Source organism: Sciurus vulgaris, assembly GCF_902686455.1.
Source record: "Sciurus vulgaris genome assembly, chromosome: 3".
In the NCBI taxonomy this organism is placed as follows: Eukaryota; Metazoa; Chordata; class Mammalia; order Rodentia; family Sciuridae; genus Sciurus; species Sciurus vulgaris.
In genome coordinates, this window is record NC_136463.1 from 22895814 (window position 1) to 22914610 (window position 18797).

The 18797-nt window shown below is 37.5% G+C and overlaps 1 pseudogene across 1 annotated transcript; it reads right to left on the reverse strand.

Moving 5' to 3' along the window:
- Window positions 1–9160: 9160 nt before the first annotated feature.
- On the reverse strand, window positions 9161–12240 carry LOC306657146 (riboflavin kinase-like; annotated as a pseudogene). The gene has a single exon. The product of its transcript is annotated as a riboflavin kinase-like (transcript).
- Window positions 12241–18797: the final 6557 nt, after the last annotated feature.

The following is an 18797-nucleotide window of genomic DNA, read 5'->3' on the forward strand; positions in this document are numbered from 1 at the left end:
AATATTTCCCTGGTAAATAAATAAATTATGACAAATCCACACACTTGAAGACAACGTGCCAATAAATAAGGATATAATAATGCAATAACTAATCTGCAAACACTTGGGGAAGCCAGGTGCTGCTGAGGGACGCACCTGTACTCCCAGCTACTTGGGAAGCTTAGGCAGGAGGAGCCCAGGAGTTCAGGGCCAGCTGGGGAACACAGTGAGAACTGTCTCTTAAAAAAAAAAAAAAAAAAAAAAATACTGGATAAATTTCAAAACCATTATTTTGAGCTAAAGAAGTCAGACTAAGAGAATATGTACTGTATGATTCCATTTATATGAAACTTCAGGAAAAACAAATCTCATACACAGTGACAGAAAGCAGATCAATGGTCACCGGGTCTGAAAGCAGTGGAGGAGTGGGGATTCACGGGTTAATTGGGTAGGGGCACGAGGAACTTCAGGATTGATGGAAATGGTCTGTGTTTTGATTGTGGTGACGGTGACAGATGAACCAATACTGTGCTGGAAGCACAGAGACCACGTAGGATCGGCAAAGGTGCGCTAGAGCAAGCCAAGCCTGCTCCTGAGTACTAATCACTGATTTTCCCAGCTGGCTATTAAACCACTGAAATTGGCCACAGTGGGAATATTTATGCCACAGAACTTGGGCTTTCCCTTTTTTAAAACTGGGAGCTGTCTCACACCAGTGCACCCCTGAGCACAGTGGTTAAGAACACATTCACAAGCTGATGGCCTCAGTTTGGGGTCCAGCTCTGCCACCTCCTAGTGGTTTTATTCATCACCAATCTTCAGTTTTCTGGTCTGTAAAATCAGGACAAATCAGTGCCTACCAGCAAGGGGCATAGCTCCGTGCTAGAGCTATTGCCTAGCCTGGGTTCTTTTTCCACCACAGCAAACAAACAAACAAACAAAAAGAAGAAGAGAAAAAGAAACAGCATCCGCCACACGCAAATATTAGGATTCAGTGAGTCCATTCACACATGGCGGATGGTGAGCACTAACTAAATGTCAGCTGTTACTAGTACAGAAAGAAAAAAAACACTCTACAACTAAAGAAATTAACGACTTTGCATATTTCCCCCAGATACCTATTTTTTTCCTTTCCCGTCATATACACTCTGAAACAGCTCCAATTTTGAAAAAGAAATGTACGATCCTTTTTCATCTGAAGTATTTCTCCTTAGTGGGTTGCTTAGTTTTGTCAGCTAACATGCTGGCGGGAGGGGATTATATTTATCTTCTCTATATCACAAGTTGAGCAATGTGAAGCCAGAAAGCACTTTAGAACTGTAAGATTCTAAGATTAATGTAGCTGAACAGACAAATTGAAGAGAGGACTCTACAAGTAAATAACAAGTCTAAAAGATGAAGGGAAACCTCCACACTCTCAGAGATGATCACTTGTGACTGTAGAGTTGTTGTTGTGTTTTCTTTTCTTAAACGAGCAAAGTGTAACTTAGAACAAAATCACGCAATTTTTGTTTGCAAAACTAGAACAAGAGTAAAACTTAACAGAAATATGAGCATTAAGCCTTTCAGAAACAATTTCTGCACTCTGGCCTTCCTTAAAATTAGTTGCTAGAAGTTGTCCTTGTTAATGTTTCAATATGCATATATTCCTAATTAAATGCAACTTTTCTTCAGATGAAATGGAAATGAAAGTATAATGTAGAAGTAGACCTTTAAATAAACCACATTAATAAAACAATCCACGGAGAGCAGTGGGGTCTGACGGAAAGTAGACTGTACTTGAGGCTTTGCTCATTGACTCTGTATTTTATCCAGAACAAGTTTTCAACTCAAGATGACTCATCTTTTACAAAAATGCAATAATAATATCATATATAATCACATTAGCCCAGAATTTTGAAATCAGGAAAAACACTATAAACACAGGACACTATGTTCTTGCTGCTCAGATTAAGGACTTGAAACCCATCTCCTAAATTTTATATATATTTGTGTGTGTGTGTGTGTGTGTGTGTATACATATGTGTATGTATTTATACACACACACATATATATATACATATGAGAAGCTTCTGCTGAGAAAAGTGTAACCATTTTGAAATATTTCATTTGATTGCAAAAACTATGGAATTTTTAAAAAATCACTTAAGGCTATAGTTTCACATTTCAAACAGCCTCAAATACAACTTGTTTTAGCCAGTTGAAGTGTAATTTTAATTTTTAAATGATATCAAGTTGGTATAATTATAAATATATATGGTATCACATTATTTGCATATTAATTCATTCAACAAATTTGTTTGGCACCAACTATACAAAAATCTTTACATATTCTGTTGACAATAATCTCAGTGTTTATGAACTAGAGACTAATACATGATAAAGTTTCATACCCTTTTTTTCTTTATTGCATCTGCAAAAATAGAATAAGGTAAGTCATCATCATTTTTAATTGGCAAGTGTCATTGCCCCACATGTAAAATATGCTGACCATTTAACAAAAGTGTGAGGAGGCGGAAGATATGACACCTCCTCATTCATTGTTATTAGCTTTAAGAGGACCAACTCAAACTATTAAACAGATATTTTCAGAGCATGTTTTTAAAGTATAACATTCAAATATTTTGCTATATTTTATATTATATTTTACATTATATAAAGTACATCCAAGGTACTTTTGGAAGTTTTCAGTGGATACTTATTCTAAACAACCCTATGTGATGATTCTGGATGACACTGATTGTAAAGTTAAACCTTTATATCTTATCTAATAAGTGACTTGATCTGGCTGATAAGATAAATTTCATCATTGTTTCTTTAAAAAAACAAACATACGCAATCAACATCCAATCGAGAGACAACCCTGGAACAAAACCTGTAGAATTGGAGCCACATTAATCAGAATCACCAGGGGTGTTGTAGATAAGCCAAAATGAGGTCTAGTTTCCCTGTCTCCTTATTCAGAGGGTGGGGGTGGTGTGAGGTTGGAGAATTTGACTCAATTCTCCCTGGAGTCTTCACTGGCAGCTCTCTCTCTCTCCTCAGCGTGCCTCTGGAAAGAGTTTTTAAGTGTGCTGAGTTTATGATGAGCTGATGGAGCCAAGAGAACTGAATGCTGGCCAGTGGGAAGATGAGAAGCACTCAAGGGGAAGGTAGGGCTGGGCAGGGAGGAGAAGCCATGCACGTTTGAGTCATCATTATCGTGATTATCTGTTACCTCCAGGGTACACAGCAAACAGTTGCATGTCAGAGACGATTTCTGAGGAGTTAAAGGACAATATTTGTACGATTGCATTTCCCAAGGTACAAAGCCAAAATTAAGCAGGTTATATCATTATTTGCCACTTTATCCAGAGGGAGATTTTGTAACTGCATTCTCTAAAAATGCACCCCGAAAACCTAGTCATATACAACTGCATTCCAAAAATGTGTTAATGTGTATCAAAAAGTACTTGCAATATACATGTGTGTGGGTATGGGTGTGTGTGTGTGTATATATATGTATATAATATATGTATATAATATACACCCCCAAACTTCTTATATCATCATGATAACTTGTCTCTGAATTACAAATCTGTTTAGGATCAGTATGGGTCATTTAATTTATTTTTGGTTTGCTCAGAAAACATTATTTTAACAAATTCTTCCATTTCAGTCACATTGAACTTGAGTTAAACAATCCAGGAAAAATCATCCCTCTATCACTGTTGGTTTCAAAATCCTTCAATGGTAATGTTTTTCAACTAGGTCAAGCCCCACATTTCCTGAAACTAGAGCTATATGTACTCATTCATGCAACAAATAGTCTAAGCACATTATAGTTATATCTGGTATTTTGACTCCTAAATATCTTATGATCTAATTTCTCCACCACCATCATCACCACCACCATCAACCTTGTCCAAGCCCATACTTTATGGTGTCCCATCTAAATAACCACACAGTTTCCACTTACTTCCCTTCAATTCTTCCCGCACCAAGCCGATCCTGTCACTCCACGGGTTAAAACCTCTCAAAGACTTCAGATTGCTCTTGGAGTAAAGACCAAAATATGGCAAGGTCTGACCTTTCTCAAATTGTGTGCCTCCTCTCCATCTTCAGCAACCCTGATGGCCTTGTTTGACTTTTTAAAAAATATGTACACTTAAGATATACAACATGATGTTTTGATATACATTTTGACATACACATACAGGATGAAGGGCTCAATGTGGTCAAGTAAATTCTAACATCCTGTTCCATCCCACTCCAGCTCCTTTTCAGACTCTTTTCCTTTGCCTAGAACATGCTTCCTACGCCATTTTGGCCAGCCTAATTCCCACTCAACAGACAGCTCTTAACTCAAATGTCACTTCCTCTGAGAATCCTTAACTGGTCTCTGCCCCTGCACTGCCTGCCACCACCACCGTCAGCCAAGGCAGTTTCTCCTATTTTATTACGTACATCATATACTGTGAATTCCCTTCATAGCTCTATATAGCACATCAGTCCACTGCATAGGAAACAATAGATCTTGCTGAGCGTATGTGCATGGTACTGTGTGTAAGTGCTAGATTATTCACTCAATAAAAGCTGCAACAACATCTGCATTACCTACCCTTTAGGTAGTTCCAGTACTTTGCACATTGGACTACCACCTTAGAAGTGCTTAGTAGGCATTTGTTGCATGAATATTGAATGGTGCTAAGACATTTTCTTTTATTATTTTCTTGAAATATCCATCATATTTTTATGTATTTGTTAGTTATATCTAAATTTTCCACCACTCCTCTTTGGTAAGACTAAATGAACAAACACTAGAAAGGCACAGCAGTGAAGTCATGACCATCACACAGGAGGCACTAAGAGGCTGCCTTGAATATATATAATCTGAGTCTATTTGTTTTGATTACTCTATTTAAAATATGCTTGAGTCACATGGAAATGAATTCCACTTACTTTCTTCTCCTTAAATCTTAATAAAGAAATTAGGCTGTCACAGACTGAAAAAACAAACATTTAAAAGGTGTTTGCATTTTACCAAGATGTCCATTGAATACAATTAATATTTTTCAGAAAATATTCAAAATACTTGATGCTCGATGGGGACACAGAATGTATCCAAAATATGCAAAACTTAACTTGGCCATTTCACAAGGTTTATTGATATAAATCATATTGCTCAATGTCTGGTGATTCAGTAGAAAGTGATCTTCAGTTTCAACAAGTAGTCTTTTAGTTCAGGACAGTTTTTAAAGGAAATTAACCTGAGGACTTTTTCCCACACATCTAAAGAAGAGTAGAGGTTGCTTTTACAAAATACCATAACTTGGTTTCTATGCAGTACTTACAAGGAAAAAAAAAAAGTTCCAAAGTTCTCGTCTTAAAGAAGCAACCTTGGAATCATCTAACTCATCATTAGAGTGTGCTCTGTACAAATGAATACAAAACTGAGTTCTCTTTAAGCAAATGATAGAAGACTGGTTTTACATGAAAAGAGTCTGAAAACAATACTTCCAGCAATTTGATCACAATAGAACTTGTGCCTTCTTAATCTTCAGAGGTACTCTCTCTAAAATACACTTTTCCCTCAAACTAATATTTACAGAAGTAATTGTGAGCCCACATAGACATGCAAATGCCTTTACCTTGAGATGTAAAGTGACCTGCCTATGAAAGAAAAGGAAGATGAGGTAATACAGAAGTTTGCAAGAGGGAGAGAATACACAGGGCTGGGTGTGAGGACCACTCTTTGGGCATAAAAAAGCATCTGAGTAGAGCCTTGAGGAGTATATACAACTTTGTGCTTTGGTATTACATAGGAATGGATAGGCAATAAGAAGTTCAATGTGCCTGTCCCTTTACAATTTTAAAAATTAAAAAAAAAAAGAGCCCTAAGTTCCGTGATCATGGTGATCTGCACTTTATTTTCAGAAGATAAATGTTTGCATCTAATTCATTCTCAAAGGTAGGGCCATGTATTATTGGTCATCCATAAATAAATCCCTAGTACTAAATTCAGCATCTGGCAGAATGTGGGTATGCCGAATATGTGTTGGTTGAAATGATGTTTAGGAACATCACATTAGGCTGATATGTGTTTACACATCATTGAAAATTTCAGAGAAAACAAGCTTAGGGTGTAGCTCAATGGTGAAGCATGTGCTTAACATGCACACGAACCTGGATTCAATTCCCAGCACTAAAACAAAACAAAACAAAAAAATTCAGGGGGGAATACTGGTTGAAATCCAATGAAAACTATTAAGTCTGTCATTTGGTTCAATTTACAATAAAAGCACATGTTGATTGAATTTTTCATTTTGGTACCAATTATGCTGTCATATAGGTATGGCTATAATAATATGAGTCATTCGAAATTCCAAAATCTGGAAACAGTAAGACAGACTGTTTTAATCACTCTACTAAAGTAAAAGAGACACAGACAAAAACACAATATCAGAAAGTATTCACTGATCAATCTTGGGAAGAATGTTCTACCCAGCAATGAAATACAGCAACACTGAACAGTTGAACAACTGAGAAGAAAAAATCTGAATAGTCAGGGAAAGTTTATTTGGAGGGAAATAAAAATCCAATATGTATTGCTAGATTTTGCAATAACTATGTGTTGCAATATAGAAATGTGATTTTAATTGAAGGAGGAAGATAATTATAGCTTAAGAGCCAAATACTTAATCAACACCACAATCAGAAATGTCTGAATGACAAACATTGGCCCCACACCCAAGAGGGTGAACCCAGAAAGTGAGTAAAACAAGTTTCCATTACAAATGTGCTGAAGCCATTTGAGCCACACTGAAGCCACACCCTGAAACCAAGGGTGGGGGGACATTTATGTTACTCATTCTTAATTATTAAATTATTAAATTTAAATAATTTCTATGAATTTAGATTAAAAACAATAAATTCCATGTTGTATTACATTCTGGAAGTAGTACTGCCCTGAATATTGATTCAGTTGGGGTAAAACACAGCATGCATTTCTAAAAAATAATTTCCTAATATTAATTCAAGGAATTTTTTTCCAGAAATTCATGCTGTGTTACCCCAATTGCATCATTATTTTTTCCTAGTATTAGAAAAAGCAGCTTAAATGATAATGCAGGTGGAAATCCTGTCATATAAGGGACAGTTGAGTGAACTGGCAAGGAATAAATTAAACTTTGTCAAATATCCAAAAGACTCCACCAGCAAAGTCATATTCTCTGTGGTAGATTTCATTCAATATAAAGACAACTTTTTGAGAGTTTAAGCATCTCAAAAATGGAATGCCTTATGAGACAATAAATTTCCATTTCTAGAAATATGTAAGTAGAGAGTAGAGATATTTGATAAGGGGGTTCTGCTTATTGTTGAATATTTAACAAGAGAAGTGATAAGGACTAACATTCATATTTGCCACGTGTAAGACACTTTGTTTATGTATTGCCTAAACTGTTGGTCTCAAATTTATGAATTGGATGTCTTTCATGAAGATTAAGAGGGATTACATAATTTACCATACACCCAGTAAGAAGGGTTGGAATCTGAAATGTGATAATAACCTCTAAGGTCCCTTGCAAACTCTAGTCTGGCAGTAGACATGACAGTGAATATTGGTGGTCTAGATAATTCCATCATGGCCATTCTTATTTGTCCAGCCTGGTATTATTTCTGACAGAACACACAGAGGCTTTTGGTCAAAAATAATATTTGCTTTCAAGGTGTGAAACTCAAAGGATAAACTATCCTTTAGGTCTTTTCTAGTTTAATTCTGCATTTTTGATGGCTAGAATCCATAAACAAATCATCTGAGCTAGAAAAGGAAGACAGTTTTAGTTCATATGGCTCCAACTCAGGAAACTGATCATGGCTTCCTGGATTAATATTATTAAGAATAACTCTACATACAGCAGAAAGATGTCATTATCAAATAGTAATGTCTGCCGTGAGTACAGGACAGAATAGCAGCAAAAAGGTTTTGTGTATATTATTTCTAACAAACTACATATTCCCTAAAACTATCTTTCTATTTTTCATCATCAGTTCTTAAGTGATGATGAAAAACCAATTAATTATTTAAAGTGATGCTTTCTGATATTATTCCTTAAACCATTAATGGAAGGTATGGGAATACATAATAAACCAAACAAAAGGCTCTCAACAAGACTTGATTGACTGTCAAGAGGTTTTTAAAACATATAAATTAAAATTACTTCGGAAAATTTGCCATAGTCCAGAAACTGTTCCTCTCAGCTTTGCAGGTGCAGAAACTGAACTTGACCTATAAGAGACCTGACACTTGATGACAGCCTTACATCACTATTCACACAATACTGATGTATAGATTAGAGTGCCAGTTTGGACATATTTTCCCACGTGTTCAAGGCCACTTTCCTGCACATTCACCACATCTTCTAAAATGTATGCCTTTTTCAGATATAGTCTTAATGATACCACATGTCTATTATGACAAGTTTCCTATGATAAAGTTTAAATCACTCATCTAACAGGTGGTTTTACTGGGTCCTGAGGACACAAAGATAAGTAAGGTACAGTCCTTACCTTTGAGGAAGCCATATATCATAGGGTGGAGGGTGGGGGACAAGACACAAATAATCACAAGATAGGATGAAGACCTATGTGTGTTATCAAACTCTTGCTGACTGAGGGTTCAGTTTCTTGGATCACTACAATTTCTGATTTCTCTCTCCTTCCAAGTACCTACCAGGCTATCTTGTTGGCTACCTGAATAGTCTCCTTTTCTTTGTTTTCCACAAGGGAATGTTTCCTAAATACCTTTAAAGAGCTCAAAATCCAACTTGCTTCTTTTGAGAAGTGTGTTCTGTACCCAACAATCTTGCCTTCACTCCTCACCATTCTTTTGTCTTGTACACCCACTCAATAAGCTGCAGCAACATAAGATATAGATGGCCTCATTCCATCTCCACCCTTTCCTTCCTTAATGACAAATAGCCTGGCTTCTGTGCCCTGCATTGTCGAGAACATTCTTGCTCTCAGATCTCTAAGGATCTTGTGGCAACATCATGTGTGGTTTTTGTGAGGCTTCATTCTCCATGGACTTTCTGCAGAATTTGAAACTCAAGGCCTGCAAGAACCTCCTTCTGGAAACCCTGCCAAGTGAATCACCCATGCTATAATGCTGTGATTTCCTGAATTTTTCCCAGTCTTCCAGATGACTCTTCACTTGCTTTTTCTTTTCTTTTTTTTTTTTGTTTGTTGTTTTTTATTTTTTTTATTTCTTATTTTTACAGACTGCATTTTGATTCACTGTACACAAATGGGGAATAACTTTTCATTTCTATGGTTGCACACAATGTAGATTCACACCATTCATGTAATCATGCATGTACATAGTGTAATGATATTTGTCTCATTCCACCATCTTTCCTATCCCTATATCCCTCTCATTTCCCTCTACACAATCCAAAGTTACTCCATATTTAATAAAATTTTATTTATAGCTTTCCCTCAAGCTACAAGTGCTCTTCAGGCTAGCATTAAATTATATTGTACATATACCATTACAACAGTTTAGATTTGCTCTGGAACATATAATCACATTAAAATACATAACTTTGTCAGTTATTCATAGTGTAATTGGCTCTTAAATAATTTCTTGGGGGCAAGGGGAATAAAATTTTTGTGTTCCTTAAGAAACTGGCAAATACAAATGAACAGCTATGTATTCATTTAAATTCTGAGGAAACCCAAAGATGAAGTTTGTTGTTTTTCCAAAATGTAATACAGAAATGCACCTAATCTCTGCATATAGTGATGGAATGGAATGGTATACACAGATGCAGTGTCTTAAGTATACAGTTGTAGGGTATTCCAAGTGGGGGAAAAAAAGTGATAACAATTCTAGTTTAAAGCAGGAACTAAAGTCAACAAACACGTTGAAAAACAAAATTATATACTCTTATGAAAGAAAGAACAACACAAAAAATAAAACCTATAGAACTGAAAAACACTCATTTTACAATCTTAAAAAGCAAACTAGAGAAACTGATAGGCAGTGGGAATGTAGGCCTCTCAGAATTGAGGCAGCTCTACCCAAAAACAGAGATAGTACAATGAACTGACCTCAGCAGGGAAATGAGTAAAAAATATTTCACAAAAGTCTTCATGTCTGTAATGATACATTAATGCACAAAATATCAAAGTTACAGACTGTATTTTTCTCCTTAGGTTTATAGTAAATGATCAAACTTCTGTTTAATGCATTATTTTCATGTCTTCTCCATTTACCAACATATGCTATACAGGTAACATACATGTTCCCATTTTACCATGAGAATTACAGTTCTCATAGTGACTTGCTTTTTTACCCATACTTATATACATTTTATTTCCATTACAAGACATTTAGTATCTTTCTAGTGATTCGTTTTAATTAATATCTTACATAAAAACAATTAGTTTTTAAATGATTATTTTTGGTACTAGAGCATGAAGTGTAAAACAGTTGGAAGCATAATAGGGTAACATGGCACTTTTTTTTTAAGCAGTCAAGATTTTGTTTTGATATTGGCTAGAAATACATTATAGTCAAAAACAGCAATGACATTAAAGGGAACCTCTGTGCATTTTAACATGCAAGTGTATCTCTTCCAGGAGCTGACCTGGTATGACCTTAAGAGTCTACCCTAACTTCTTTCCTATCATCTGCCTTTTCTTTGTTGTATTCTTGAAGATCATGAGCCATAAAGAGTTTGCCTGTTTGGAGCAGTAAATTCTTTGATGTTCTGGAAGAAAGTGTTAATCTGACCTGCAGTGAGAATCAGATCCATCATGGAAGGAGCCTGGGTGGCTTGAAGAGTTTGGACAGGTCTTCCTGGGAGCTGGGTTCTCCTGGCTCTGTTGCTACATATTCTCCTGCTGGTGACCTTGGTGATACTGATGTTTCTGTCAACAAATAAATGACCTAACATTACATCTCAAAGTCCTACAAAAAGAAGAACAGAGTAACACCAAAAGTAGTAGAAGACAGGAAGTAATTAAAATCAGAGCTGAAATCAATGAAATTGAAACAATTCAAAAAAATTGACAAAACAAAAAGTTGGTTCTTTGAAAAAGTAAACAAAATTGATAAGCCCTTAGCCACACTAATGAAGCAAAGGAGAGAGAAAACATGTCACTTTTAAAACTAATTTACCACAACAGAAAGATGTTTGTTTTTTAAAAATGTAAGCAAGATGAGACTACAAAGTTATGAAGAGTGAAATAAATGATTAAGGTAATTTTTCACCAGTGGCTGTTCATCATTTTGCTTTTAGGAACTTGGAAGAAATTGTCATCGAGTTTCAAATGTTCTGGTAAATCTAGTTTCTTCTTAGCTTCTTCAATATCATCTTGAATTACTGAAATAAGTGACTCTAAAGAATCAAAGTTCTTTTCGGGTCTGAGATTGCCACATGAGGACTTCCCCATAGAAGTCCTCTTGGAAGGTATGGACAATACGAGTTTCCATGGACTTTTTCACATTCTTGTATGAGTTTCATTCTATCCTCACCACCGTCTAACCAGCACTGCCAACACTGGTTCAACCATCATAAATGCCAGTGGATATATCAGCTGGAAGATTATCTATTATTTGTTCAGGAAAATTAGCTGTGGGGATGCCCAGCTGCTTGGAGCCATGGCTGAAAGCTCTCACCACCTGGCCGCAGCAGAAGTCCAGCAGGTTTCTCATGGGTTTGTCCACTGCAGACACCAGCTGCAGTCCAGCCTACCCATCCCATGGAGCAGCCATGGTGCCGTGCCCAGAGCCCTACACCAGCAAGTAGACAAGGCAAGAGTTCTGCAGGTTGGGTGGGCACACCACACGCAGTGGCAGCCCCTCACACAGCTGATCAACAGAAGCTGCAGGACAACTCAGGAAGCATGTCTCCCTTTATTCACTTTTTATACTCTTTTCTGAGTATTTTCCCTTGTGCCAAGCCTAACCTTGTTTCCTTACCATTGGGTCTGAACCCTCTGCTCTCTCTCCTTTATAGAAGCCAGGTGGTCTAAAGGCTTCAACGGCCGCCTCAACATGGATAATCTTTGGCCTTCAGCTCTCTCCTAAATTATTATATCAGTTTTCATGTTTCATTTAATGTGCACAAATCCTCATATTATATAATCCATAAATTATAAGGACTGTGAAAAACACATGCAAATTTACTTAGTAGTTTTGAGAGAATTCACTTCCTAGTCCTAAAGGACAAAAGCACTCATAGGATCTTTTCAGAATAAAAAGCCAAATTGAAAAGCAACTTTGTAGTTCTATTCTACTTGACCTTTTTGACACCATTGACCATTCCATCTTGAAATTCTCTTCTCCTTGGCTCTCTTCAAACTTCCATCTCCTGATTCTGTAAGTGTTACCTGTCAGGATCTTCTGCTTCTCATTAAATGTTACAGTTCCTCAAGATCTTAACCTTGGTCCTCACTCCACCCATTCTTCGTGGGAAAACTTGTGCAAGCCATGCAATCTCTTTGCTAGTAACTTGCAAACCCAGTCACCATTTCTCTCCTGAATCCCAGAATCACATTGCCCATGGAATATCTCCACCTGAATAGATGACCCATCACATCTTCCCTATCTTAAATTTATTTTCCTACTAAACCTGCTCCTCCTTGCATTTGCATATTAGTTAATGGCATTCCTCAAAGTCCAAAACTCGAAACCTCTTGTCATCTTAGATTCCCCCAACATCAATCTGCAACCAGCCAACAGTCAAAAGCCACCATATCTATCTTCTATCTTCCCTTCTTACCACACCACTCTGATATTCTCATTGTTTCTTCCCCATTCGCCGTCTCTTGCAAATCCCCTTATCTCATCTCCCTGATGACAGTTCTGCTAAAATTCATCCAGGACGTGTAAGCAAAGTTAACTTTCTAAAAATTAAGGTCATGTTCATCTTCTATTTAGCAGCCTTCAGTTCACTCCAGGACTATAGGACCAAGTCCAAATTCCTTAGAATGACATTAAAGGCCCTTCCCACTGTAGTCCCAATTTATTTTCCCATCTTATCTCTTGGCATTTATTCACATATACTTTATGTCAAAAAAAACTTCAGTTTTCAAATATATCATGAATGTTTTTATCTCCTTTATACATGCTGGTCTATCTAGTATTTTTTCCCATGCAATGAATTCTCACTCATTCTTTAAGACACCATTCAAACTGCATCTCCTTAAGTCATCTGAAAACTAGTTTCTCTTTGTCAGTACTTCATATGGTTTGTGGTCTGTATTATCAAACTCTTCATCCTCTCTTGTAATTATTTGTCTCGTTCCCTACACTTCACCCCATAAGAAATGGCTTTGTTTATGGTAAGGACCATGTCTTATTTATCTTGGAGTCTGTGGAGCCCCAGTAAAATATGTGGCATATAATATGCACTCAGTAAATGGCTATTATACAAAAATGGAAAAATCAAAGCCAAGATATTGCCCTTCCCTTTAGGAAGTGATGTGAAAAGACCTGGAGATATCTAAGAGTCCTCTTTACCTCTTTCTTGCTACAACATACCTTATAGTTTAGCTATATTCATCAAAATGTACAAAATTTTCACAATACCCCAAATTCCACTTAGATAAGAGGTGATTTTTAAAGTAAAGAGCTTCAGGGAAAACCTCTCCAATCCTTCCCATCTCTGTCAGTAAGTCACACCTTAGAGTGAATTAGACTAACCAGATGGCAATCTTATAACCTGTTCTCACAGCAGGCTAAAAAATTTCAATAGGGAAGGAGGAGAAAATAGGGAAATGGAGACTGTCAAGGAAGGACAAAGTAGGAAGTGGTTTTGGAGTACCAGAGAGCAACTTCGGAGCATAGAACTGCATAGGGGTGATGGGGAGAGGTGCTATAGAGAGGAAGAGAACAGCAAAAGAAATATTCAAATTCAGTAATGGAAACTTTGGTAGGTGCTGATTCCTCTACTCCTCCCCAGAGATGGGGGAAACACCCTCTCACACTCAGCAGAAGCAGCCCCACCTCTACTCATAGGTAGGCTCTTCAGGAGAAGAGCTCATCATCCATTGTTACTTAACTCCTGTTAACTCGTGTAACCTCATTATTTTTCCACCTACTGCTCCCACTATCTTTCCTTTCATCCGATAAGATGAAGAGAGAGGTGAGCTGGTTTCTGTAGTTCCAAGACATCAGGCTGCCACAGAGGATCTTATCTATTACCTGATCCCACCTAGGATATTCTCTTTCCTCCTACCTTAACTGCAACCACAAGCAGGTTCTCTAAGAGAAGGACTGTAAGGAAGAAGCCCAGAAGGTTTCCGAACAACAAATATAATGTATATCCAGAGTGCTTCCTGCCTGTGAAACCTGCACTGATTTATCTTAAAGAAACTGAAGCAAAAGGCTGTCCCTGAGGAAGACATACCACCAGCACTTCCAAGAATATAATTCAGCATCTGTATTTCTAAGCCACTCTTCCTCCAGACTTGCCTATTCTGTCATGTAACAGTCACACCCTGCTGTGCTTGGGTAGTAGAGTAGGTTGCTGAGAGACCAAAGAAAACAGTGAAATGAGATGTGAAATATAAGGTTTATTGAGAAATGCTTATGGGAGAGATTCAGTGGCAATGGGCTGGTCAGGTTCTTCACCAGAAAGTCCAGTGGCAACAGGATGGACAAGTGCACCTCCATTTTACATGGTCCTCCCAATGCTTGACCAGAAAGTAGCAACTCCATTCCCCCATGATTCTTTGTCCAGGGGCATTTCCCTCTCCACAGTGCTCTGATCTAAACCAGTGGCCATAGGTGGAAGGGTTTTATAGATTAGGTTAGAGAAATAGCATTAGGTCAGCTTGCTTTGTCCCATTATATGACCAGAACCAGAAACGTGGCATGCATGCAAGAAAGCAACTTTCTGCAGATAACATTAACTTGCCCTAATTCCCAGCATACATAAGAGAAATTCAGTTTCCTTCAAGACAATATTTATCTGAATATTCTGGCCAGACCTGTCCTCATTGTACCTTTAACTTGGCTAGGTTCTGGGGAATGGAAAGGGGCATTCAAGGACATGGTGTTTTACCGTCCTTCTTTTCTTTAAAGGACAACACATCAATAGAGCGCTGCTCTCTTAGTTCTTGTGAACCTTACTATTCTATCAATAATTAAATAACAATAATCATTATTTTAATTTTTTCCTATGTCTATAATAGCATATCTAGACACTGCAACAGTCTCCTAACTGGTTCCCTTGCTCCAAGTCCTTTCCAAACCAATTAGAACACTCCCATCTGGTAAACCATCCTAAAGCAAAGCTTTTCTTGAGTCACAGTCCTACTAAAAAGCAACCAGAAGCTCCACATTGCCTATCAATGGTTCTTAATATATTTATTGATTGCACAGCAGATCAAGGACACAAAATGTTTCCAGTAGTAACAATTAACCTGTACTCATGCTTGGCAGGGGGAAAGAATGGATTCTGAATCTCTGGGTGGGAGGGTTTTGTTGTGTACGATTTGAGAAACTTCCCCAGGTAAATACATGCAACATAAAAAATGAGATTAGCAGAATGAGCGAAGCACACACTGAGCATTATGGATACAGAGCAAAGGTGATATCCTTTTCCAGACACTTTATCTCTTCCTATAATGGGAATCTCTATATCCTTTCCTGGGAAGGATCAGTTTCTTCTGAGGGTGTTGCTGTATTTCTGGCCTTGATTAGGTTAAAGGGAACTACAGTACTCACTTAAGGATCCACACATCCTATTGACACCCCACACCTCTGATACAGCCTCAGACACAACGCAACCCTAAGGACCACTTTGAACAGAAAGAATAACACTACCAGGTTAAGATGTGGCCCTAGGCAAGTCATGTTCACCTCTGTGGTCTTCATCTACTCCTCATTAGAGTGAGGGAATTGGAGAAGATGATCTCCATGATCCCTTCTAGTAGGGGCCGAGCAGGAAATATCTGGCACACTCAACATAGAGAGAGTCAAGGAGAGTTTAATAAAAGTACTATTTACAAAGGTCTGGATATGGTAGTAATCCCACCATGGGCAGCGATCATCACCCTCATGCCCAAAAGGACAAAGGAAGGTAACTTAGAAAGGGAAAGTCATGTAAAAAGGACCATTTTAAGAGGAGTATAGTTTTCAATGAAAGGACACAGCCAAGTCATAGAGAAGACCAGCGGAATAGAGGTTCAAACTTCTCCCTTCTCCAAATTTCTTATGGGGTCTCCAATAGGCAAACATCATGAAAGCCAGAGGGCAAGATTGTCTTTCTGGGGCAGACAGCAAGATGGAGAAAGGTGGAAAAAGGATCTAAAAGGGCAAGCGGCTTTGTAGGGTCAGCACTCAATACACTTTGTTGAACTAGACTATTTCTACCGCATGCATGCAGACATTTTCTAGTTTCTCTTTTCTTGTTCTCTCAAGTTGCAATATTAATGTTTTGTTGACAGATTTTCCTAATCCATGTAAATTGAATTCTCAATTCTTCTTCTCTGTTACAGAAATATATACACCAACAATAAAAAGACAATTTTCTTCAATCTAACTTCCAATAATTAGTGCCTTCTATTGAAAGACTCCTCTGTCTTCCCATGCATTCCTCCCCCCCACCCGCACCTTCTGAGGTATTCTTTAACACCATGTACCACTGCCATCTTCTCCATCCTGTGCAAAATCATGGGCCCTTAGGGACACAGCAGACTGACACAGAAAAAGCAGAACCATAAGGACCCTGGTTGTGGGAATGAGGTGCAGTTGACTAAGATGGAGATTATGGCAAAGGATATGGGGTAGCCCAGAGCTTCTACTTGCAGGTACTTTGGATTCTCAGGAGGAAGGAAGGGAGGGAGGGAGGGAGGGAGGGAGGGAGGAAGGAAGGAAGGAAGGAAGGAAGGAAGGAAGGAAGGAAGGGAGGGAGGGAGGGAGGGAGGGAGGGAGGGAGGGAGGGAAAAAGAGAATGCAACTTCCTAAAATACTGAGGAGACTACAGAAACAGAATTCTGATATATGCATAGTGAAGCAGAAAGCTATCTGTATATAGAGTAAAAAGGGGGTAAAAGTGAGGAACTTGTGTCTTCTCTACAGTGTACTCCTCCACATGCATTCATGCACTCTAAAAATTAAAAATCTAAATTACATTTTTGTTTAAGGCAGGCTTTTTAAGGGGACAAAGTGTGATTTAAGCAGACTTCTGCTCAAAATAATTTCTTTCCTCCTTCTCACCAAGAACTGAAATTCCTAACATAAGGAACAATCTCTCATTTCACAAGTAAAAGAAAAGCTCAAAATGCAAAGACCAAGGTTCCTGAAACAACATACAGTGGTTATGTTTCTATTAGTATGAATGAACAATATCATATCTCCTCCCTAAACAAAGAAAAAAGTTAAAGCGCAAGAAGCTCTTAGCTCCAGAGAAAGTGCAGACAGATTTCAACCTAGAGAAGAGGAAGAGAGAAGAGGGTTGGAGATACCAATGACAAACTCTAACAGCTTCACCATTTTGTCCAAAGACAACTCAGTCTAGTTTAAAGTCTGTACAGGTATCTAGAATCAAGGCATGCTCAGACAGTGCATTTAAAAGGAACTCTGATCATAAGTCACGCATGACATTTGTGAAAGCCAGGAGTCACATAAGATTGACTGGCACATAAAATCAGCTAAACAAAGAAGAATGTTCTTCAAATTTTTACCTTAAAATTCCATTTAGTTCATTTATACTTAGGAATTGTCAGCCTGTACTAAAAGAGACCTGCTAGAATAATAAGGTTCTATCCTCACCACAGTAATTTACATTTCTGAACAGTCTTTAAAACCACAAATCCAAGCTTAATTAAAAATCCATCGGTGAAAGGTCATAGTTGAGAGTGTAAGATCTACAGGCAGATAGACCTGGTGTCAATTCTGGCTTGGCTGCTAACTTATTAGTTGTATTAATCTGTGTACAACATATAACCACTATTAAGTGTCAATTCCCTCCTCTGTATACAGGGGATAATATCTGATTTACAGGATGAAGTGGGTTACATGGGAAAACATACATAAAGCCCTTAACACAGCATCTGGCACAGTAAATGCTGAATAAACATTAGTGATGAAAGTTCTTGTTATTCATGCTAATCTTATGCTTAGAGCACATTGGTGGTATTAATGTGATAGAATGTTACAATCCACCCCAATATAGACTGTGGGGTCTTCATTCTTGAAAACAATTTCAATTAACTAGCTAATTAATTAATTTTAAAAATGTAACATCTTAGAGCTCTATAAATAACCACTATTTATCTAAGTTTTAAGACTAGAAAATTCTACTTAGCTCCACATTTAACCAAAATGATCAATATGGTAAATATCTGTGAGAGACACAAAAAAGGTTTGATAGCTCTTGAATTTATGGAAGTTGGAAAATTTCAAAGCAATAGAACACCTTTATGTTGTAGTTCACTATTGAATTAATTTAGATATATATCATGGGTTCACTATTATATTCCCCAGGACTTAGAGTAAAACCTGATGAAAGGAAATTAATCTCCATAATGGGTATTAGCAGGATCTGGGAAAGCCAGTTGCATAAAAGGATTAACAGTGCAGTTATGCATGGTGGCTAATTGCTGTGATTTATTTTAATGACTAGTCTAGGACTGAGGACAATCCTGACAAAGTTAGGAACCTCCAAAAACCCAAGCAAGAAGAACCCTCAGAAAGTTAGGGCAAGAGTCTAGGCTGGGTACAGGCAAGACCTATAAGTCTGACCTCTTCAAGGTCAGAAAATCTTGCCCCATTAGTCCTTTTCTTTTTATATTAGTATATTTTTTTAATCACAAAAACA